Here is a 24722-nt window from a genome sequence, read left to right as displayed (position 1 = left end):
AAAAAAATAAATATCCATACAATATAAAACACTCTGTATAGAGAAGTGACAGCTAATTTAAATCGGTCACTGCTATTGGCATGCTCCGATTCAGGGAGGGGTTACATTATTGATGTTTCACTGTCAATACTACAGGTCATGGCTACAGAGCAAGGCAACACGCAGCAACGTGCAAAACAATGCAGTCCTTAAAGGGGTACGGACACCAAGACCATGTAGTGTTTATAGCTATAAAATATATAGTGAAGGTCCATTCACCATATAAACATAGGACAATTAAATGCAGCCTCACAAGCCATTGACAATCACAATCTACGCATGCCCTGCTTTGTACAGAAAATGTTATATTTTAACGCAGGCTGAAATCGATATGTGTGAACTCTTATCTAGGGATGTTCAGATACCAGCGCTGATACTTGGCATTTTCACGAGATCTACCAGGGTTGCAGCTGGGACCTGGCTCTGGCGCTCCTCCACTGTCCTGAAATCATTAGTCTGTATTGTTTTAGAAAAACGGTCACATGACAATAAACAAAAATGTATCAGTACTTGTATCTGTGAGGACTTGGGCAAGTATCAGTGCTTGTACTTGGAAAAATGATAATGGTGAATCGAATAAAAAAAATTAAGTAAACACCATCCTTATTTATAATAAAATACACGAATGCAGAGTTACAAACACAAAGTTTACTTCAGAATAAAACTGCATGCACAATTCTATGCAATCGCACTGCACTGGAACGCACAGCATTGCGGTACAGTGTGCTCCAGTGTGGGCGACCATGCTGTGGGTGGGAGGTGCGTTTAGGGTGACATTAAAATGAATAGCACTGAAACGCACCTCCTGCAGCAGAATTTGTCAGGTAGGACACTGAAAATGACTTTTTCCCACCTTTTACAATTTTTTTTTTTTTTAATAACTGTATTGTAAGCACATGGCGCTTGAATAGCTTCAGCCAAGTAATGACAGCTGCCAGTGACAAGATTCTGCAGACTGCAGCTGAATGTAAATACAGCAGGTAGTGGGCTGGTGCAACAGCCAGCCTGCTATTGGCCATTTCAAATTGCAATACCCAATAGCAGGCTGCTTGCTGTGCCCTCCTCCCAGCGTGAAGGAGAGCGTTAGGGGATCCAACACGCCAATGCTTGCTGTGCCCACGTCCCAGCGTGGAGAAGAGCGCTAGGGGATCCAACCCACCCACTGCTTGCTGTGCCCTGCTCCCAGCATGGCGGAGAGAGCGCTAGGGGATCCAACCCACCCACTGCTTGCTGTGCACTCCTCCCAGCATGGCGGAGAGCGCTAGGGGATTCAACCCACCCACTGCTTGCTGTGCCATGCTCCCAGCATGGAGGAGAGCAGTAGGGGATCCAACCCACCCACTGCTTGCTGTGCCCTGCTCCCAGCATGGAGGAGAGCAGTAGGGGATCCAAACCACCCACTGCTTGCTGTGCACTCCTCCCAGCATGGAGGAGAGCGGTAGGGGGTCCAACCCACCCACTGTTTGCTGTGTTGTCCTCCCAGCATGGAGGAGAGAGCTAGGGGATGCAACCTGCCCACTCCTTGCTGTGCCCTCCTCCCAGCATGGAGGAGAGAGCTAGGGAATCCAACCTGCCCACTCCTTGCTGTGCCCTCCTCCCAGCATGGAGGAGAGAGCTAGGGAATCCAACCTGCCCACTCCTTGCTGTGCCCTCCTCCCAGCGTGGAGGAGAGCGGTAGTGGATCCAACCCACCCTCTGCTTGCTCTGTCGTCCTACCAACGTGGAGGAGTGAGCTAGGGTATCCAACCAACTAATCCATAATGAGAATAGCTGACAACTATTCTCATAATCAATTAGTTGGTTGCAGCCCCAGATGACAGGTTAGCTATGTGCTACTTCCACATCACCCCAACTGGATCATGAGGCTACCCCATCATAGCTATGGGCCAATAAGGTGCTGGTGGAAAACCAAATAAGCTTCTCACAGTCTGGAATTGCCATAACAGGCATCACTGCATATCTATCACATATGGCCTCATATTCACCAATCTGTCTGTGTATGAGCACCCTAAAACCAGCTTTGAACACTCCCACAAGAGGGTACTGTCATGTCACATCAAATATCTTCTAATGCCGGCCATTCACTTTTAGGAGTCTGATTCCATCATCCAGAGTAAACAGCGTGGATGGAGCAATCTACCCCACCAGCTTATTGTATTTTGACAGTTGGCACCCACTGCAGTCAAGAGTACTTAAACAGTGACTGTAACTGCTTGGCTGAAATCAATGTTCAGCAGACAATTTTCCACCCAGCTTCTTCAACAAAAGAAGTCTGAATAATCGACTATGGTCAGGCTGGGTGGTGTGGCAGGGCCACACACAGCCAAGCTAGCTTAATTTCAGCAAATGCAAATTGGCATATTTATTTACGACCGGTAGCCTCATTGGTGACTCAGATTGCTGGATACCATCACAAAAGCTGGTTAAGCTGGTTTTGGTAATGTGAGAAATAAGATAAACAAACACGGTCTTTACCTATTAGACACGCACTATAGTCAGTACCCAGGAGAAAACAGAGCATGTGTAAAAAGAAAGGCCAATACTGACTGCAGGGAGCCGCTCCAAAATATGCTTTAGAGCCCCATTTTTCAGTAAAACAGAAGTCAATACTGCAACCTCCTGGCTGACACATCTGCCTGTTCTGAACCCCACAGGGACAGACAAATGAATATGGAATTCCGGAGCCAGTCTGTACAGTCCTGGAGCAGGAAGGATTTATTTTTAGCACCCAGCTACATTTACAACTACAGAAACTAGGGATGCACCGATACCACTTTTTTTTAAGACCGAGTACCGATACTTTTGATCAAGTACTCGCAGATACCAATCACTTTTTCTTAAAGGGACAGGTCACATTTTTTCTAAAGCTATACAAACTAATGCTTTAAAGGTCACTTACTTAATATTATGATTAATGAGATGACGGGGGAGCATGACGCCGGCTTCCCGGCCAATCAGAATGCCCGGCGCTGCGTCATTACACAGCGCCCGGCTTCCGGATTTGCCAGCTTCCTGATACAGGAAGTAGTCGTGCTAGGTATCGGAGCATTTGGGCGAGTACGAGTACTCATCCAAATACTCTGTATCGGCACCGATACCGATACTAGTATCGGTATCGGTGCATCCCTAACAGAAACCCTTTAAGTTAGGTGCCAGCTGGACTTTTTGAGGAGCATTGGCTTCTTGACTCCTGAGATGTGTCCAGCCTTGGGCTAGCAACAGATCATTCCACAGGCACTGTGCTCCTTGCCAGGAATTGAGCCTGGTGTGCGCACACACACACCATAGCAAAAAAAAAAAAAATGTAGTTACACAGTGAAGTTGAAGAAAAAACGTCCATCGGATTCAACTAGTAGAAAATTAAATTGGAAAACCAACAGATAAAGAACCCTCCAGCCACAGCTGATCCAAAGGGGAAAGGGATAAGTAAAACTGTACAAAATATTAGGGCCTGTGTGCACCGGCTTTTTGATTTTGCTATGTCTGAACTGCTTTTCTCCCTATGCAAGCCAATGGGAATAGGGCTGCAAATAACGATTATTTTCAGAACAAATGAGTTGGCCGTTTATTTTTTTTCGATTGCATTATAAAAACCCCCCCATCTTTTATTTAAAATAAAATACACAAATGCAGCGTTACAAACTGTCCACTGAAATGAATGGCACTGCAAAGCACATCCTGCAGCAGAATTTGACAGGCCAAAACCAAAAATGACTTCCCACCTTTTTTATTTTTGTAAAAACGGTTTGTATTATATTAGACATTTTAATTCGTTTCATGGATTTAAAATAGTGTGAATTGAAAAACTTGAACTGTATATAAAATGATATATATAAAAATATAAAAGCCCAGTCATCACTTTAGAGTTAGCCATCCTCCCCCATCCTCTGTAACTCCTTACCCCATTATTATGTCCGCCTATCTCCTACGCTGCACACCTTTAGGCGATCCTTAAAAACTCATCTCTTCAGGGAAGCCTACCTCATCTCAACATAACTGCCTTTTACTTCCTCCCATAACTCAATCCAAACAATTATTACCTTTTGTATCACTTGCCCCTTTTACTAGATTTTAAGCTCTCACAAGCAGGGCCCTCCTAACCCTATTGTACTGAAACTGTATTGTAACTGTACTGTCTCCACTATTTTGTAAAGCGCTGAGCATATTGTTGGCGCTATATAAATCCTGTATAATAATAATATTCTATATAATCAGTAGTGGCTAGTACTAATCCAGTATATGGCTAGGATCTTAAAATGGCCACTAGACCGAACAGTAAAGAAAGCTCTGACATACATGATGCTTGGAGCAGTAAATGATCGGTTTACACACCAAACTGGGCAGTAATCACTGCTCCCCAGGGACCATTTACTTCACAAGAGGGAACAGACAACCACAGCTCTAGGCTGTGATCAAGCTTAAGACCCTATGACCCTGTGCTCAGATTACCATTTGGCAAGGTCACACAAGGCTGTCATTCAGACAAGAACCACTGTCTGGCAACCTCCCAAAACAAGCCTTACAGTGGTAACCGTCATTGGCTTCCTTCCACGAAGTGCACAAACTTGCTGCTTTATTATCCTTTGTATGATGTGCTCCTACAATAATGAATAAACTAAGACAGAAAATCCTATAAAATAGAATACCATATAAAAGAAAAATCACACGCTCAACAAACCTGCCAAAGAGCCATACTCCAGTGAACAATTTTACCAGAGTAGAAAAGGCTATTTTACCTCAATGAGATTTACATAAGGTGAGCTAGTCCTGTACATGTTGCCCATCTTGAGGATGTGCCTTACCACAACTGACATTTGTGTCAGTTCACACCTTCAGTCTGTAAACGGTTTCAAATGAGTCATATGACACATGGGGGGGGGACCCCTTAGTACCAACTAACAAAAGTGACCTTCTAGATTTCCTCCAATCCTATAGATCTGTTACACATCCAATTAGTACCTGTCCATCATCCTTAGAAATACACATAGCCAAAATGTTACATTTTATCTGCCAAAGCAGATCCACAATGCATGAGTGCAAACAAACCATCAAGGTATGTATGCTGTGTTTATGCCACGTGGAAATAACGTTTTTATCGGGGTAATCAAATTCGTGTGCCGGTTTCTGAAGATGGGAAGTCGACTGGGTTAGACAGAAACCCTTACCTGAGCACCATGGTTCTTTACAGTGGATTTGGTTTAGAGGAGGTAGAGCAGCTTTCCTTTTCTGTTTAAACCATCAAGGTAGTCAATTGCAGGAACAATCCCCGGAATATGTAAAGTGTCATAGAAAAATGGAATAACTTATGACACATTAATGCAACTCTCAGTAAGGTGTATATGAAATTGTTGCAGAATTTGGTCTGTGACAATGCTCACAAGTAGGGATGCACAGATACTTGTATCGGTGCTGATACCGAGTATTTGGGCGAGTACTTGTACTTATTGGTCAGGAAGCCAGGCTGCCTAGCCACAAATTAAGCCGGCTTCCTTTTTAATCAGGAAGCCTGGCAGTGGGTTATGACCCCCCTTCTGGCTTCTCAATTGGCTACAAAGCTGGCTTCATTTGTGGCTATGCAGCCTGGCTTCTTGACCAATAAGGAAGCTGGGCGGCACCTCATGACCCGCCGCCCAGGCTTCCTGATTGGTCAGGAAGCCAGGCTGTCTAGCATCAAGTGAAGCCGACTTCATAGCCGATCAGGAAGCTGGGAGGCAGGTCATGATATGCCGCCCAGCTTCCTGATTGGATAGGAATGTGGCTTCACTTGTTGCTAGGCAGCCTGGCTTCCTGACCAACCAGGAAGCCGAATGGCATCTCATGACCCGCCGTCTGGCTTCCTGACCAATCAGGAAGCCGGATGGCAGCTCATGACCCGCCGCCCAGATCCTGATTGGTCTGGAAGCCAGGCAGACACGGCAAGTGAAGCCATTGTTCTATGGAAAGAACACCAGCTTCACTTGCCCAGGCTGCCTGGCTTCCAGAACAATCAGGAAGCCGGGCGATAGGTCATGATCCGCTACCCGACTCTGATAATCGGGGCACACGGCACTGGTATCGGCAAGTACCGATTTTAAAAAAAAATCTATACTTGCACTGGATACTAAAAAACCATGCAACACAATTTACTCCAACATGGAATCACTTTTACTGGACATGTGGGGAACTCCATAAAAAAAAGAACCTATAATGATTTGGTAACAAACGTTTCCAACAACATGCACCCATGACAACTCCCAAAGCACTACCAGTTTTAGCCGAAGCTATTCCCTTTCAGACACTGTCGCAAAATGAACCCTTGTACAAAGCCACCCTAAGGCCCCGTTCACATATAGCGACATACCTTTTCAGCGGCCGGGATAGTGCGACTTTCGGGGCGACGTTCCAGTGACGATCCAGCGACGGTAGCGCGACCTTCTCCGTCGAGCTCCATAGAAGAAAAGCAAAATTGCGCAAAATCCGCAGAAAAAAGGGTCCGGTAGAAGCGACTTGCGACCGCGACGAGCGACATGGAGTTAAGACAGCTCCATTGAATAGCATTGGCCGGCGACTTCTCGCGATATATTGCGAGGCAAAAATGCGCGACAAGTCGCTATATGTGAACGGGGCCTAAGGCCCCATTCCCACTGCACGATATGCAAACCGCGCGTTTGTCGCGCGATTTGCATATTGCGCGACATTGCGAGATTTGCCGCGCGATGTCGCGTTCAAGCTTGCATTGAGCAAGCTTGAATCGCGGCTAAATCCGCTCAAAAAAGGGTCCTGCTGTAGCGACACACGACCCGCGACAGCAGGACCCTTTGCCCCATTGGATTGCATTGGAGCGCGATATCGCGCGGGAATTACCGCGCGATAAATTGCTCAATGTGAACGGGGTCTAAGGCCCCCGTTCACATATAGCGAATTGTCGCGCGATTTCGCGATAAGTCGCCGGCCAATGCTATTCAATGGAGCTGTCTTAACTCCATGTCGCTCGTCGCGGTCGCAAGTCGCTTCTACTGGACCCTTTTTTCGGCGGATTTTGCTTTCTTTCTATGGAGCCCAACGGAGAAGGTCGCGCTACCGTCCCTGGATCGTCACTGGAACGTCGCCCCGAAAGTCGCGCTATCCCGGCCGCTGCAAAGGTATGTTGCTATATGTGAACGGGGTCTAAGGGCGAGGGATGAAGAGACGAGTCACTGCTTTGATCCTTTTACTGGTGGATGTAGACTGTACATTGAGTAAAAAGGCTGATTTTAATAGGAGGTATTGTCAATGTGAGAAGAAGCCTAGAGCTCCATCTGCTGGCAGCATACAAAAATACAATGTGTATGCAAATATTTCATATTTACATTACTAATTTTAAAAAAAATGGTAGCCCTGCCCATAATAGAAGAAAGAAAAAACACAAAACCATCATACGTTCCTTTTAAATAAACAGAACACAATTATAGTCCAAAACGTCCCCTGCACATATAAGAAAATGGGATCACAGAAAAAGGGTGGCCAAAATGGTGACCGTAAATGAGCTGACAGAGCCAACTTTCCTTAGAATTCTGTAGTGTAACCTACTAATTCAAGACTTATAAAATCAAGTATTAAAGGCATGAGCCTGAAAAAATAAATATGGAGAGAATAATCATTTCCAGTAAGACTTTACTGGCAGGAAAATGGTGCCATGACGTACATTACATCACAGTAACCTGAACCAAGTGGGTAGGGTTATGTCTTGACAGAAAACTGCACACATCTGCTAAGTTAGGGCTTTGTGGTTAGATTTGGCTGAACAGTACAGTTACTTCTGCAGTGATATTCTACAAATCTTTGGCTTTTTTGTTGTTTGTGCTGAACATGTCTCCTCCTTGTTACTATGTCTCAGGAAGGGGTTACTGTGGCATTCTGCCAGCTCAGGGCTCTCCCAGCCAACAACAATAAATCTACGGATTAAAAAAGCATTAGAGTCGCATTCCAGAGAGGATCAGCTCAGATCCTGGATGGGTTCCCGCAGCCTAGTGAAGAACTGGGGCTAGGAAGGCTAAGAGAGGCCTGGAAGTAAGGAATCACACATAGAGGAAGCAGCCAACAGTCTTTACACACAGACATTTGACTATTACTAAACCTCCCTGTGTACAGAAGGAAGCATGTAGGAGGAAAAAAAAGCTAAAATGCAAAACTAAAAACACACCTGACGATTACAAGACAGAGCCTAAAAATCTATTTAGGATAATAGCCTAGACAAGGCAGTTAAAGGGCCAGTGCAGCTAAATAGGACAATCCTACCACCTACCTGCTACAACCATAATGGGAAGGCTTATATCATTTTGATGTTTCTTTCAGTGTAAATTAAATAAAATGCAATAGGAACAGCATGACTGTTTTAGAAGGTGGTAGTGCAAGGGAACACGGCAGATTCCCCACTACTGAATTATCACAGTTGTTGACTGAAATTTCAGTTTTGGGTGGATTGATCCTTCAAGAGCAAGTAAAAAGCTAAAAAATTACAGTGGTGCCATTATGTTGGTATTAGGGCTCATTCACACGGGAATCGGCCCGCACATACAGCTCCGTGCACGGCCGTATCGGGCAGCTCCCTGGAAGGACAGGTGCTGCGTGTGATAAGTAGGCAGCCCCCGTCCTTCTCTATGGGACTACCCGGCCATACGCCCCCCTACACTCACCTCAAGTGCAGGTCCGTGTGTCCCGGCTCGGACGCAGACAGGATCCATGTCGATGTACGAGTAGGCTCACCCGCACCGATGTGCAGAGCGGGTGAGTGTAGGGTGGCGGACGGCCACATAGTCCTATAGAGAAGGACAGAGGCTGCGTACTAATCACAGGCAGCACCTGGCCTTCCCCGGAGCTGACCGATACGTGCCGGCCAATTCCCGTGTGAATGAGCCCTAAAAAAGGGACAATGAATTGTCTGTCAATTTCCAATTACACCAAAACATTAGCGTGATGTCAGACAAAAGGCTCATCAGTATAAGCACCTGCTACACAAGTAGCTCAGGAGTCTGCCAAGTACAAGTATAGGCTAAAGGGGCCATTCACACCACCTCCAGAACAGACCAGATTGCTTCTGGAGCTAAAATGTATCCCAATGTTTCCCTATGCTCTTCTTGGCCTCAGTTCACACCATCGCAGTCAGTTCCAGAGCAGACCAGAAAAAACAACTACGTGTGACATTTTGTCTGGTCTGGAACGCACCGGAACACGCACAAACGCGTCAAAAACACAAAAACATAACATAATCTCGTCACCCCTGGACTTTTTGCTTCTGTGGAGAGAGATTTGTGAAGATAGGAACCATGATGGCTGAAGTGGACACTGAATTCTTTGTAGAACTTGTGGAAGCCTGGAAAATATAGGAAGATGGACAGGTGGAGAGGCATTGCTGCCCAGGTTGTCCCTGGCTATGATCATTTGAGCAGCTCTGAAAAGAACAACTGTGGTAAGTTCATGTCTCTTATGTGCAAGCATTGTGCAGCTCTTTTCCTAGACCTAAAATTGAACGCGTCAAAAACGCATCAAAAACACGGCAAAATGTAACGCAGTGCGTTTCCGATCTGGTCCAGAAAATGGTGTGAACCTGCCCTAAAACTTCAGAACACATTCCACTTCTTGAACTGATAACTACTATATAAGCTTAGCATAGCCTTTAGCAACGGGGATGCCTCTTCCTAATCACGAAGAAGAGTAAAAATCACTACTTGTGTAAAAGGTCACCCTTACCCTCTTGTGACAGAAGCCCACGCTAAGCGCATGTCACAATAATCAGCTAAGTATGGGGAATGAATACAATGATGTTCAATCTCATAAATAACCTATAAAAGACCTTTGGACATTCAATACCATCAAGAACCCAGCAGGATCATTTAGACAGCAACTGTATTATATTTTAGGCATGGTAGCAATCCTGGTTTTAGCAATTGTACAGACTTGGTGTTCAGTAACAAATGAGGACAAAGCTGGAATCCGTTTTCATTAGCATAAAGAGAACAGACTAATTGAGATGCATTTCCAAATGGCTGCTATATGGAACATTGTTAAATAAACATACAGTGGCTTACAAAAGTATTCACCCCTTTGGCATTTTGCCTATTTTGTGCATATGTATTCACTCCCTTTGCTATAAAGCTGCTACATAAGATCTGGTGCAACCAATTACCTTCAGAAGTCACATCATTAGTTATAATTATTTAAATAAAGACCACCTGTGTGCAATCTAAGTGTCACATGATATCAGTATATATACACACCTGTTCTGAAAGAGTCTGCAGCAACACAAGGTCAGGGACAAAGTTGTGGAGAACTACAGATCAGGGTTGGGTTATAAAAAAAAATATCCAAAACTTTAAAACATCTCATGGAGCATCATTAAATCCATTATTAAAAAATAAAAAAAGAATGGCAGCGCAAAAAAACCCACCACAAGAGGGTCACCCACCAAAACTCACAGACTAAGCAAGGAAGGCATTATTTAGAGAGGCAACAAAGAGACCAAAGATAACCCTGAGGGAACTGCAAAGCTCCACAGAGGAGATTGGACTATCTGCCCATAGGACCACTTTATGCTGTACACACCACAGAGCTGGCCTTCATGCAAGAGTGGCCAGAAAAAAGCCATTGCTTACAGAAAAAAAATGAGCAAACATGTTTGCTGTTCACCAAAAGGCATGTGGGGGACTCCACAAACATATGGAAGTAAGTATTCTGGTCAGATGAGACTAAAATTAAGCTTTTTGCCCTTCAAGGATAACGCTATCTCTGGTGCTAACTCAAGATTCTCATTGCCCCAAGAACACCATCCCCAGAGTGAGGCCTGGTGGTGGCAGCATCATGCTGTGGGGATGTTTTTCATCGGCGGGGACTGGCAAACTGGTCAGAATTGAAGGAATGATAGATGGCGAAAAATACATGGAAATTCTTGAGGGAAACCTGTGATTTGAGACTAGGACAGAGGTTCACCTACCAGCAGGACAATTACCTTAAGCATACTGCTAAAGCAAACACTCGAGTTGTTTAAGGGGAAACATTTAAACGTCTTGGAATGGACTAGTCAAAGCCCAAACCTCAATCCAATCGAGAATCTGTGGCATCGCTTAAAGATTGCTGTAGACCAGCAAATGCCATCCAATATGAAGAAGCTAGAGCAGTTTTGCCTTAAAGAATGGGCAAAAATCCCAGTGCCTAGATGTGTAAAGCCTATAGAGATGTACCCCAAGACATTTGTAGCTGTAATTGCTGAAAAAGGTGGCTCTACAAAGTATTGACTTTTGGGTAGTGAATAGCTATGCCTGCTTAAGATTTCTGTTTTGTTTCGTCTTCTCTCGTTTGAAAATGCAAAATTATATTTTATTGTGATACAAAGTGGTAGCCAAGTTGTGTGAATCAAATGATACAAAGCCAAAAAAAAAGCCATTATAAAGGTGAATACTTTTGTAAGCTACTGTCTTTTAAGTGTTGATAAGTTGGCATAGAAAAAAATATATATATTTAATCATTTTCAAACATTGTCAACACGATGTTCAATTTAATACATTACTGTACGATTTTTGCTGAATATTGGAATAAAAAGGGTAAATACTGTTTGGAAATATATGAAAATGAGTTTTGTATTTGGAAATCAAAATGTGCTTCATGAATTCAATTGTGTAGGTATTAGTTATTACAAACAGCAGGATAACCCTCTACTGTTCCCACACAGACTGATCCCCAAAACATCATCGTTTTGCTCTTTATCATACCGGTAAGTGTTATTAAATGTTCTCAGCATCATTTTTGGTATCTATACTTGGCACAGTATACATCTTTGAGCATTCTACACGCAGAGATCATAAAGCATATGCCTCAATAGTGGCATTACGTTTTGGCTTATCTGAATGAGGTTCAGACTCCCTCTCTATGCTGCATTGACTCTACAGATTGTTGCCAGCTCAATTCCCAGACCCTTTAGATCTTACCTGCTGTGATCCTGAATTGTGTTTGTGCATTAACATCTGGTATTCTGAAGAGCCTTCCTCCCTAAGAATCCTCCTCACCATATAACAGATCTTGAAAGTTGCCTAATCCGGTTTCTAAAGACAGTTACAACCCCAAATAACTCCCTGGCACACATCCACCTTCCTGCCTACTGTGCCTCTAAGCACTTGGAGCAGACTGCTTTAACCTCAATTACCTTACAGAAGGCAAAGGGTTTATCTAGCCAACAATTCAGAAACAAACCAGTTTTTTTGTGTAGTAGCTCTAGGAAGCCATAGCTGCTTCAATCAAGGACCTCTATAGATGTCCTTGATTGCAGCAAACCGGTATCTTAAAGGGCACATAACGATAAGCATCATCGGTTGGTTTTTTTTGCATTTACATCTAAGAATGACAGGATACAGATGGCTCCTAAAACTGTAACCTGTCCAAACTGATCATTGCCCACTGTAATAAAAGCAATGTCAATAAACTGGTGTATAAAACCACCAGTGTTTGAAATGGCTGGCAGAATTTTTACAACAGCCATAAACTGTCGCTGCACTTTCTGAAATCACACTAAACTGAAGGATATAGTGAAGGCATTTCAAACCGATCACCTCATACAGCGTCCAGTCGTCCTCCCTCTGGATAGATGTGGTAGAGTGTCCATATTCCTGCATCTAACCAGAGGGAGGACAGCTGGATGCTGTATGAGGTGATTTAACGCAGTTTGAAGTCCAGCCCTCCTTCCCCATCATTCCTAACAAACTTCGCACCTCAGTACAGAGCTCTGCCTGGGAGAGAAAATGCAGACGCCTGAGTTTTGCAGCTGTGATTGAGCTGCCATTTTAAATTATTTGGGGGCATAACGGTCTATCTTCTGCTGGGTGCTTTAAAAAAAAATAAAACATCTGCAAGTTTTCAGACTAAGCCCTCATTCACACATGTAATATCCGGCCAGTACAGATCCGTGCGGCGTGCACGGCCATATCGGGCCGATCCCAGGAAGGAGAGGTGTTGCACGTGTGATTGTACGCAGCAGCCTGTTCTTCTCTATGCGGGTGTGCTTACTCGTACGCAGACAGGATGGATCCTGTTTGCGTCCGAGCAGGGACACCTGCACCCATACAAACTTGCAGTTTGGGTGGGCGTACGGCCGCATACTCCCATAGAGAAGAACAGGCTGCTGCGTATAATCACACGCAGCTCCTGTCCTTCCCGGGAGCGGCCCAATACGGCCGGGCACGCAGCACAGATCTGTACAGGCCGGCTGTTACTTGTGTGAATGAGGACTTAAGCTGGCCATACACCTTACAAGTATCTGCAGATTTTCTGTGGTCAGATGGAAAAGGTGCAACAGATTCCTCCATCTACACTAAACTGTGTGTATCGAGGAATCTGCTACTGGGCCAATCTGTTGCACTTTTTCCATCTGACCACAGAAAATCTGCAGATAATTGTAAGGTGTATGGGCACCTTAAGAGTAATAGGAAATAGTAAAATGAAGAAAGTAAAACATAAGTGAAGCAATTATACAAAGTAAAAAGGTTATGCCCAACAGACGTCTGCTTGTGTCAGAATAGCTGCTAACCACAGAATTTTCAAGGAGAACTAATTAGGCCCCATTCACACTGGGATGCTTTTAGGTGCTTTTATATGGTAAACTCATATAAAAGCACCTAAAAGCATCCCAGTGTGAATGGGGCATAATGGATTAGTTGGCAGATTTTTTAGATTAATCGGAATTTTTTTTTTTATAAAAATACCTTCCCTAAACTAAAATAAACAAATGAAGTGTTACAAAGTTTACTTCAGAATAAAACTGCATGCACAATTTTTTGCAATAGCACTGCACTGGAACGCATGGCATTGCGGTATCGTGGGTTCCAGGGCAATCGATCACACTGTGGGTGGGAGGCATGTTTGGAGGGCCATTGAAATGAATGGCACTGCAATGCACCTTCCGCAGAAGAATTTTTCAGGCCGAAACCGGAAACTACATACACACTAATATATATATATATATATAATTGTATTGTAAGCACATGGAGCTTGAATAGCTTCAACCAGGGAGTGAAAGCTGCCAGTGACAAGATTCCAGAGACGGTAGCTGAATGTAAATACAGCAGGTAATGGGCTGGCGCAATAGCCAGCCTGCTATTGGCCATTTCAAACTACAATAGCCGGTTGGCTATTGCACCTGCCCACTGCTTGCTGCGCCCTCCTCCCAGCCTTTAGGAGACAGTTAGGTGATTCAACCAACTAATCGATAATGAGAACTTGTTGACAACTATTCTCATTATCAATTCATTGGATTAGTTAGTTGCAGTGTTATGCAAAACTGCAACTCTTGGGCTGTTCCCGGTCTGCAGTGGTCAGGACCTACCAAAAGTGGTCCTAGGAAGGAAAAACGGAGACAGGGTCATAGGTGGCCAAGGCTCATTGATGCACGTGTATTCGGATCCCATACAAGAGCTCAAATCGCTGAAAAAGTTAAAGCTGGTTTCAATAGAAAGGTGTCTGAACACACAGTGCATCGCAGTTTGTTGCCCAAGATCCTGCGTAGCCGCAGATCAGTCAGGGTGCCCATGCTGACCTGCATCAACCACCAAAAGAGCCTACAGTGTGCACGTGAGCATCAGAACTGAACCGCAGAGCAAAGAAACAAGGTGGCCTGGTCTGATGGATCACGTCTAATTTTTAAATCATGTGGATGGTCGGCTGCGTGTGTGTGGCTTACCTGGGGCAAAGATAAAACCAGGAGGCACTATGGGAAGAAGGCAAGCTGGTGCAAGCAGTGTGATGCTTTGGGTAATGTTCTGCTGGAAAACCTTGGATTCTGCCATTCATGTGGATGTTACTTTGACACGTCCCACCTACCTAAACATTGTTGCTGACCAAGTATACCCCTTCATGGAAACGGTATTCCCCGATTGCAGTGGCCACTTTCAGCAGCACAATGCACTCTGCCACACTGCAAAAATGGTTCAAGAATGGTTTGAGGAACACGAGTTCAAGGCTTTGACTTGGCCTCCAGATTCTGCAGATCTAAATCCAATTGAGTATCTGTGTTATGTGCTGGAAAAAAATGTCTGATCCCTGGAGGCCGCACCAGGCAACTTACAGGACTTAAAGGATCTTCTACTAACAGCTTGGTGCCAGATACCACAGCATATCTTCAGAGGTCTAGTGGAGTTCATGTCTCCATTGGTCAGGGCTGTTTAGGTGGCTAAAGGGGGACTTACTCAATTTTAGAAGGCTGGTCACAAGGTTATGTTAAAAACCACCCATGATAGAAAGTATCTAGTAAAATGTGCCGGCTGAAAAAATGATGCTGACATGGCTTACTTAAAAGGAGAACTATGAGGTGAGTGATTTTCACTCAACCTCATAGTTGTAGCCGACGTGTGACAAAGAAGCTGTCACGTCGGCTCTATAGTTCGGGAAGTGAGCGAACACATACCGTCGCTCGCTCACTTTCTGATCATCTTCCTGCAGAGAGCGATGACCGTCAGTCATGGCTCCCTGCATGGATTCCCCCCCTGCCGTCTCTGATCCTCCAGCGCTGAGTGGAGGAACGGGGGAGGGGGTGGGCACAGGTGGCTCTGCCTATAGACAGCATTGTCTGGATCCATCCTGGCTGCGGCGCTCAGTAGATCACGGGCAATAGCCCGCCATATACTGAGCTTTGGGTCACGGGAGGAGGTTAGTAGATGTCCTCTCGTGACCCTAAAGAGAACTACGGTATAAAAAGGTTACCACGTAGTTCTCTTTTAAGTACCTTGTCACCCAGTGCTCAAAAAGAGAAAAAAAAAAAAACACGATTGTGTAGATGATGCCAGCATCTTTTGTTCATTTACCTGGTAAACGTTTTATTAGTAGCACTGGACCATTCAATGAGAGACTAAAAGTAGAAGATCACAAGGAAAAAAAAGCAGTTACACAAACACAGCTTCCAAACGTGTAAAGGCAGCAGCTCTGAGCTTTAGTGATCGCCTGACCGTGGCAGTTCTAGCTGGAAACACTTCTCTGCTCCCTGAGGGATATTTAGCAGCGAAGCAAACTGTCTCACACTTTTATTAGTCCGGCTACGTGACCGTGGCTGACATCTGGCTGTAGCTGCCAACTCTCATCTGTCCATCTTGCTGGCATCTGTCCCCCCTCCCTCCCACTCTCCTTAGCTGCTGACAAGTTCAGTATTCTCGGGCCTCGGGAAATTACCCTTCGACTCTCTCCCCTCTTACACCATGCCTCACCTCCCTGGGGTGCTGGAAAAAGGCAGGAGAGAAAGAAGATGGAAATGGCAAGCGGCCAGACTTCTGTCAGCAGCTACAAAGTGGGAATGGCAGGCGCTAGTGTAAAGCTCAGTAGCATCCTTTGATGCCACCACCCTCAGACAGAGCTTAGCCACTGTGGGAAAAGGACATTCATCCCCCCGACACCCCAACAGATCTGTCTCATTAACCCTTTTGCAGAGGTTTATAATTACTATTACAGCACTATCTAGGAGACAAAATATACTAATCGTATTGGTAACATACTATATCAAACCTCTCTAAATGTCTTTATCAAAGTATCTATTTGTATTTAAATGAGAACAAAAGACCATGTTTCTGCTTGCCTGAGAAACATTCATGCTTTTTAAATAAAACTGTGACCAGGGAAAGCCATCCAAATATATACATATTCTTATAGTGATCTTCTCACCAGGGGGTCTAAGCGAAAGTAAAAACAGTCAAAATCTAGACGCTGTATACTTATCTTTTTGGCAACCTTAGAGTTAAAACTAAGCCCCTGCAGATATTTGGCATCACCGCTGTGCTGAATACTTCCTACCCCAGCTGTGTGCTGTGGTTCCTCTCGCTGGAAGCTAAGTCACTACAGGACATAAAAGCCAGCAGGAGGAACCACACAACATGCAGTGGAGGAGCACATATTCAACACGCAGGTGAGGTCTTAGTATTCTGATCCCCTCATTTTCCTGTGCACCCTCCCTGCAATGTGGTCATACCTTCCCACAGAATATCCCACAGCGGTCAATGGTGACAATCTCACCAACAAAACATTCTTTCCACTGAATATCAAAAATTCATCTCTGTCATAGTAAAAGTCCTACCAACGAGCAGGTACTACAACGTGTCTGCTATTATGTTTTATAGAGTCAGTTTCACTTTGCAAATAAAGAAATGACCTACCTGGCTTCAAAGATTGGCCAAGCTCATCCGTTTCCAACCTGTCAGATAAGAGTAGCCTTATTGACCACAAAGTGTTCTCACTAGGCACGAAGAATGGCAGTTGGCCAGGGCTTAGCCCTAAGAAACTGAATAACCAGCGCACAATGATCTTCCAAAGAAAATAAAACTTTATTCCACATGCATCTATACAAAACAACAACCGTTTAGACCTATGACCCCATGCACACTTTGCATGCACTTGCATCATGAGTTTGTAGCGCGTCAGCCCATTCTTTTCAATGGGCTGCCGCAAATGCAACAAACGCAAAAAAGCAGCTCATGCAGCAGTTTGAGCTGCAAGCTTCACACGGTTTGACTGCAGGTTTGGCACACATCAACACAGGTTTTACTGACGGAATTTGGCGTACCATTAACAAAAGATGGCACTGCAAGCATGTCACATGCTTTTAACACGTTGCCTGAACACATGCCAATGCGCACACCTTTGGAGTGCATTCAAGCAACACAAAAGTGTTAACAGGGCCTAACGACAAAGAAATCAAACCCCTAGCAACAAGCCTGCATCGATGGGGTTTGGTCTTGTGTTAAGTACATCAGTTTGAGAAACTTCTGAGATCATTTACAATTCACTGACAGGTGCCTGTGACTTGCTTCAAGTGGGTTTTGGATTCCCATAGACTTGTACGAGCATGTAAAGAGCACCTGAAGCACAAAAAGCCTGTTGACACAAGTCCTAAATCAGAGAGGCACCCAGGAAAAGTTTTCTAGTGAATACCAACTGGTGCCTACTCTTGTGAAGGACGTTTCACTTTAAAGGGCAAGTGTACCTTTGTTTTCAAAAATTCATTTTTGTACTGAGCCTAGCACGCTTATTAAATAGGCAGTATAAATGTTATACCTTTTTTTTTACCCCCCACATTAACGAAGATTCTGACATGAGGACGCCGAGTGATATTCCAGCCGGAGTGGAGGGGAAGAGAGGCGAGTGCTGACCACTGCGGCACCGAAGATCAGGTGAGTAACACAACTTGATTTGAGCCCCACTGCAAGGGTAAGTTTTTTATTTTCTTTAATATCCCATAATGGGCATGCTTGCAGTCCTACAAGATTCAGAAACTGTGCCAATGTTGTTGTTCGGGAATATTTAAACAATTCTGTTATTAAAAGCTACTTCTATGCCTCTGTCTGGACTGCAGTTCTTGAAAGCATATTGCTTTTTGGCTTTAAAGGTTTGTGGCAATACACTGTTGGCATCAAAATGTGCTGTGGATGTGAGTGCTCTTGCATATTCTTGTTCTAGTATTAAATTATATATAGAGATTTGCAGATCAGAGGCTAGAGCGAGCTCTCAGAGTCTTAGTGCAGGGCAGGGCCAATGTTTCCCAACAATTACAGCTGCTGCCCAACTTTGGAGGTTTTCTTTAGTCATTATCAATGGAGTTGGCTCCTGAATTCCATCCACTCCTGCAAGGTGCCCATACACCTTACGACTATCGGACAAAACTTTTCGCCCGATGATCGAATAGTCGTACGACTTTCGCACGGCAGCCCCATCCTGCCCCGATTATCGCAAGATTAATTTAGCCGTAATTAACGAAAAGCACCTGGACGAAGTGCGGTAATTGATTTGCCGTATTTTCCTTAGCACAAGCGTAGTGTAGATCGAACGACTGTTCGATTATCGGACGAAAAGTCGATCGCATACGAAAATAGTCCGATAATCGTAAGGTGTATGGGCAGTGTAATGTCTCTCTCAAGAGGAACCAGACCTAAAATGTTTCTAATACAGAAATGGTGGTGAACTGCAGTCACCTTGTGGGCAAAATAAAACAAAATATTTTAGGTAAATCCTTGCAATACAAGCACATTTGACCACATTTTGAAGTAAAATTGCAGCTAGTACAATAAAACAAACAGGAAGTTAGGAGTGACCTCCTAACTTCCTGTTTGAGCTGACTGTCATGGGGAAGAAAAGTAGCCACCCTCCATAAGGAAGGACAGTGACAGCACCAATTCAGAGGTGATTTGAGAATCTACAGCTGAGTGATACACAAATAAGGTCCAGTACTGTTAATAGTTAGGCTGGGTTCACACCTAGGCGTATTGAATATGCGCGACCGTCGCGCTGTTTTTTTTACCGCGATTCGCGGTAAAAAAGTTGCGCGATTCCGAAGGCTACTTGGCTGTATCCCAATGTAAAACGCCCTACAAAACGGCCCAAAGAAGTACATGTACTTGTTTGAGCGTAGGCCGTTTCAGACGGTCGGAAATACGGAAAGGTGTGAACCAGACCCATAGAAAACAATGGGATTTTCATGTTTGTACGTTTTGTTGAGCGTTCATATAGCGTTGAACGCGCGACAAAACGTAAAGGTGTGAACGGGGCCTTAGGGTTCTTGAATGCATTTTTAAGATTTAACTCCTAAGCTTACAGTCACTTTAAACCAGTGCTGGACAAATCCCACAAGCCAGGTAGCGAATGCTCCTTAAAAATTACAGCTGGAGCATAACTTTTGAGGTTTTCTATGGTTGTTGTCACTGAAGCTGGCTCCAGAAAAAAAAAAAAATCCTCATGGGTTGGACAGATTGGCTCCTGTATTCCAAAAGTTTTCCACCCCTGGCCTATGCTGCACTGAAATCCCAAGCAACCAACATGGGAGAGGTGTTTTGTAGTGTATTAGGCAGGGCTGATAATCCTGTTCTGGATTTCGGTGCATCAGAGGCAGCATGGTCAGTTTAAACTGGAAGTTAGCAGCGCAGTGGATTTCTGGCAGATCTAAAAGGTATTTTCCGATCCTTGAAGCATTTGTAAAGGGATAAAACATGGGGAAAGATTGCAGAGAGGAACTGACGGACTTTGTTTTTGTATTTGCCCATAACAGCTGAGATAAGGCATCAGCCACAAGTAATGCTTTGTTTTCAATGAGTCCGCAATGGGCAGCCTCTGTATGATTCTCAAGCTTCCTTTGAAAGAGAGAGGAGATGAGAGCAGAGAAAGCAAACACTTCCTGAAAATAGGCAAATTATGTCATCAATGTGATACTACTACTGAAACCTACAGGGATAGGAGTAGCAGAGCAGTTTACACTACAATTAAATAGCTCAGTAATTACAGTTTTCCAAACAACAGTCTATAAGTAAAAATACAATTTATTGAGGGGGTTGCCTGAGAAATTGCATCAACAATCTGATGAAGAGGTAGCACGTACCCTGCTTTTCCACAACCTATTTTAATCAAATTGCTGTATGCAATGTATGCATTTCATAGGCTAATTTTTGTGTAGAATTTCAAACACTACTGAACACTTTTTAATCAAATTGCTGTATGCAATGTATGCATTTTATAGGCTAATTTTTGTGTAGAATTTCAAACACTACTGAAAACTTAGGCTTAATGTTGTGGACATAGCACATCATGAATCATTACTAGTGGTCACCATTTTCAAAAGAAATGCTGCACATCACACAATTTTGGGCTAAATCTACTCATTTGGAATAGGAAAGGAATGAGGGTATAGAGAGCAGCAGATAAATGCACACCTGTAGCTTTTTAATATTAAAAAAAAAAAAGTACATGAAGCAAATGCATGCCACCATTCTAAAAAGGTGCCAATACACCTGCCGATAATCGTACGATAATGGCGGGTGATCCCGCGACCATACGATAATCGACAGGTGTATGGGCCGTGTAAAACCGCATCTACTGTACGGTCGCATGACTTTCGTCTTCTTAGCACGCTCGAAAACTGGCACAGTCGGGTTGGTAGCGTCCTCGGAAGACAAATGCCGCAAGCGCACACTGACCGCTCAGCACTGCAATCATCGGAAGCCCTCCCCTCAGCGGGGAGGACTTGCAATGATCGCAAGTACGATCTGCCTGTCCAAGATGGGCAGGTCGTACAAAATTTTAATCACCTTACAACCATCGCACAACGAAAGTCGTGTGATGGTTGTAAGGTGTATGGGCAGCTCAAGGCTTCTTTCAGACATTTATTTAGAAAATAAAGGAGTTTCAAAAAGAGAAATTCCAGGGCAGTGGTAGGCATTCTAGGAGGGCGGCTATCCCTGTGCCTTAGAGATATCACACCTAAATGGCTGCATTTAGAACTGTTGGAGCAAAATGCTGAACACACTATAGCATGAATGATGACGTATAATACGTTAAAAATAGAGCTGGCACCTAAATATTGAGTTTTTTTCTAGCTATTGTCAAAGGAACTGGCTGCTAAAAATGTGCAGCTGGCTCCAAGATTGGACAGACTGGCTGCTGAAATCTATATTAATTTGTTCACCCCTGCCCTAAAGAAATTCGAGGATGTTCTAAACATGAAATGCACAGGAATATAAGGCCTCATATGAACACGTGTGCAGGAGGCAGTAGAATGTTACATGAGGGCATATTTCCATGCCCATGACTACCAGCTGCAGCAACCCATAGTAATGAATGGGTCAAGGCGGCTGTATGTGCGATTACACCTCTACGTGCGTAAACCCTCGTATGCACATGGGTGTACAACCCAGCACGCAGCTAGTTTGCGCCCAGGAGTTTACGCAAATAGCGTAAACCTACATACAGCCGCATACACCGATTCACTACTATGGGTGGCTGTACGTCACAGCAAGTTATCCCGGGAGCGGAAATACATAGGCAATTTACATTCTACGGCCTTATGTGCCAGTGTGCATGAGGCCTTAAGATATTTAGCAACAAAATTCAAAAGAGACATTCTGCTAATGGTTAGAAAAAGAAAAACATATACCACCATCTGTTAGTACAACGTCCTATTACGGCAGGGAAAATGCTGTGATGAACACGGACAGATGCAGAAACTCAAGTATAAAAAAACAAAAAAGGTACCGCCAATGAGTATCATAGAATAGGAGTGTATCGCTGTACTTCAATCCTGTTGTGGCTAGGTGAGCTATCCATCCACAGAAAGCCTTGTAATTTCACAGAATACAAGGTGTCCTGTGAATGGATGGGGGGAGAGGGTATAGATGACACTAGTGTGTGCCACAGCTCTCTGAGCAGCAGTGAGACAGAAGTACAGCAATAGATGTAACGGCTGGCATTAATGAAAGTTTTACACTACAAAGCAAAGATCAGAATATGTTATAATTAGGGTTGCACAGATACCAAGTACAGTACTCGGTACAAGTACGAGTACATGTACCGATACTTTTGAGCTCCAAGACTACACTAGATAAAAATTCAGAAGTTAGGAGTCAGCTGTCATTTGTAAGGAGCACACGGAGCTCCTGGGATTTGTACATCTCTGTTTTAATGTATGATTTTGTTTTTATAAATATAAATAAAGGGATGCACAGATACCAGTTTTGCGAGTACGAGTACTGGTACTTGCCGAGTACTTACAAGTACGAGTACTGATACATTTTTGTTTGTCATGTGACAGTTTTTCTAAAACAATACAGACTGATGATTTCCGGACAGTGGTGGAGCGACAGAGCCAGGTCCCAGCTGCACCCGCTGCAACCCTGGTAGTTCTCATGAAAATGCCAAGTATCTGCACTGGTACTCGAAAAGTATCTGTGCATCCCTAGTTATAATCATTAGAGGTAACTTTATTTATTTTTTTAAACACACCTTAAGGCTCCATATACATATGGTGCTTGCGTTTTCTGCGTGGTTTTCTGTGCAGTAGACTGCGCGGCAGGTAAACGCTAAAATCTATCATACGCACGGATTCCGTTCGTTTGCGGCAAATACCATCTTTAGAGCGGCTCCGCGTGTATGCGTACGGCCGAGTACGCGCGGACAGCCGCTCCTGTGTGAATGGAGACTAAGTCACAAAAACCTCGCTGCCTGGAGTTTCACTTGCAGTAGCTGAATCTATCTTGGCATCAGGCTGTAGTATTCCTTTATAGTAGTGCCTAGACTAGAGAGGGGAAGGGCAGGACCCTCCTATGCAGTCCAGGAACATACTAACAGGACAGGGCAGAGCTGCTTCTGCTCTTCCACTGTCCATTCACAGGCTGGGGGTAGGGAGATGACCAGTTTATTGTAGGAAAGTCATATCTGCAGTAACTAAAGGCTTGGAAATAGTGTAACATTTATACAAGTTTCTCCTCAAGCTATGATCAATTCCAACCCAATGACAGCTATACGTGTGTGCCAAAAGGGTCTGTTCTACATTTTCCTAATATAAGCCAAAGTATTCCATTACACTAGATGGTAAATAACTACAGTGTGGTTAGTTGGGTCAATATACAGGAATGCTAAATAAAATATTCACAAGGGGGGGGGGGATTTATCAAAAATGGAGTAGGCAAAATCTAGAGCAGCAGTGCACAGCAACCAACCAATCAGCTTCTCTCAAGTTTGTTCAGTTAAGATTTGAAAATGAAAGAGAGAAGCGGATTGGTTGCCATGCACAGCTGCTCCAGAATTTATCTGCTCCAGTTTTGATAAATTCCCCCCCTCTGTACTTAAAACGAGCAGTACTACCTAATGCCATGTAATATACCAAAGTAACATCCAGAGGTTAAGTGTAAAATGACTTAAAGTGACACAAAACTCAGGAGTTAATACTTAAAAATACATTCACGTACCTCAACTATTAACAAAAAAAGGTAATGTACTTGTGTATCAGTTGGCTGCAGATCCTCAAATCATCTCTGAATTTATGCCAACGCTGTCCTTCCTTCTGGAGGGTGGCTACTTTTGTTCCCCGTGGTCCCTGTGTGTGTTGTAAAGTAGCCACCGCTCCAAGATCACTCCCGTGATGGACTACAGTTTCATTATAAATTGGTAAACAAAACATGAGATTGTAGTCCATCGCAGGAGTGAGCTTGGAGCGGTGACTACTTTACAACACACACAGGGACAATGGGGAACAAAAGTAGTCACCCTCCAGAAGGAAGGACAGTGTCAGCACCAATTCAGAGATGATTTGAGGATCCACAGCCGAGTGATATACAAATAAGTTCCAGTATTGTTAATAGTTAGGGTTCTTGAATGCATTTTTAAGATTTCATTCCTGAGCTTAGTGTCACTTTAAATAAGGGCTGGACAAATCCCAGGAGCCAGGAAGCCAATGCTCCTTAAAACTTACAGCTGGCCCAAACTTCTTCAGTTGTAGTCAATGAAGCTAGCTCCTAAAAAATCCTGCTGGCTCCTGGAAAGGACAGAAAATGTGAAAAGTTGGGAGTTAGCTGTCATATTTAAGGAGTATTGACTACTTGACTCTGTGAAAATTGTCTGGCCCTGATATAATACCTCTGATAAAGATTTTGCTTTAAACAACCTGTTCTGAGAGAGCAGGATAGAAAAATTCTCAAACAAATGAAATTCTAACTGTAAATGTTTTTGTTGAGAAAGTTTGAACAACGTTGGTAAAGTCTCTGATAGCATTATCGAATGTTCTGACAAGATTCTAACAAGCGTTCGTACAAAAGTCTTATTAGTCACAGGGTATCTTTATCATGGACTCTCTTCAGTCACACACAATTAGTCATGAAAGTGACAAAGATAGTGACAATGGAACCCCACGGAGACAACACAAACGAACTCTGGAAGAGTTTTGGACA

General features: G+C 43.9%; 1 protein-coding gene across 3 annotated transcripts in view; it reads right to left on the bottom strand.

Annotated features, from left to right (window-relative positions):
• The window catches only part of ZNF609 (zinc finger protein 609), an 82753-nt gene that overhangs the window by 28995 nt on the left and 29036 nt on the right, over positions 1 to 24722 (bottom strand). The gene's annotated exons all lie outside the window — the stretch shown is intronic.

Source organism: Nanorana parkeri, unplaced genomic scaffold, assembly GCF_000935625.1.
Source record: "Nanorana parkeri isolate BGI_ZX_2015 unplaced genomic scaffold, ASM93562v1 scaffold105, whole genome shotgun sequence".
NCBI lineage: Eukaryota > Metazoa > Chordata > Amphibia > Anura > Dicroglossidae > Nanorana > Nanorana parkeri.
The sequence above is the reverse complement of the archived record's forward strand: the minus strand, read 5'-3'. Positions and strand labels throughout refer to the sequence as shown.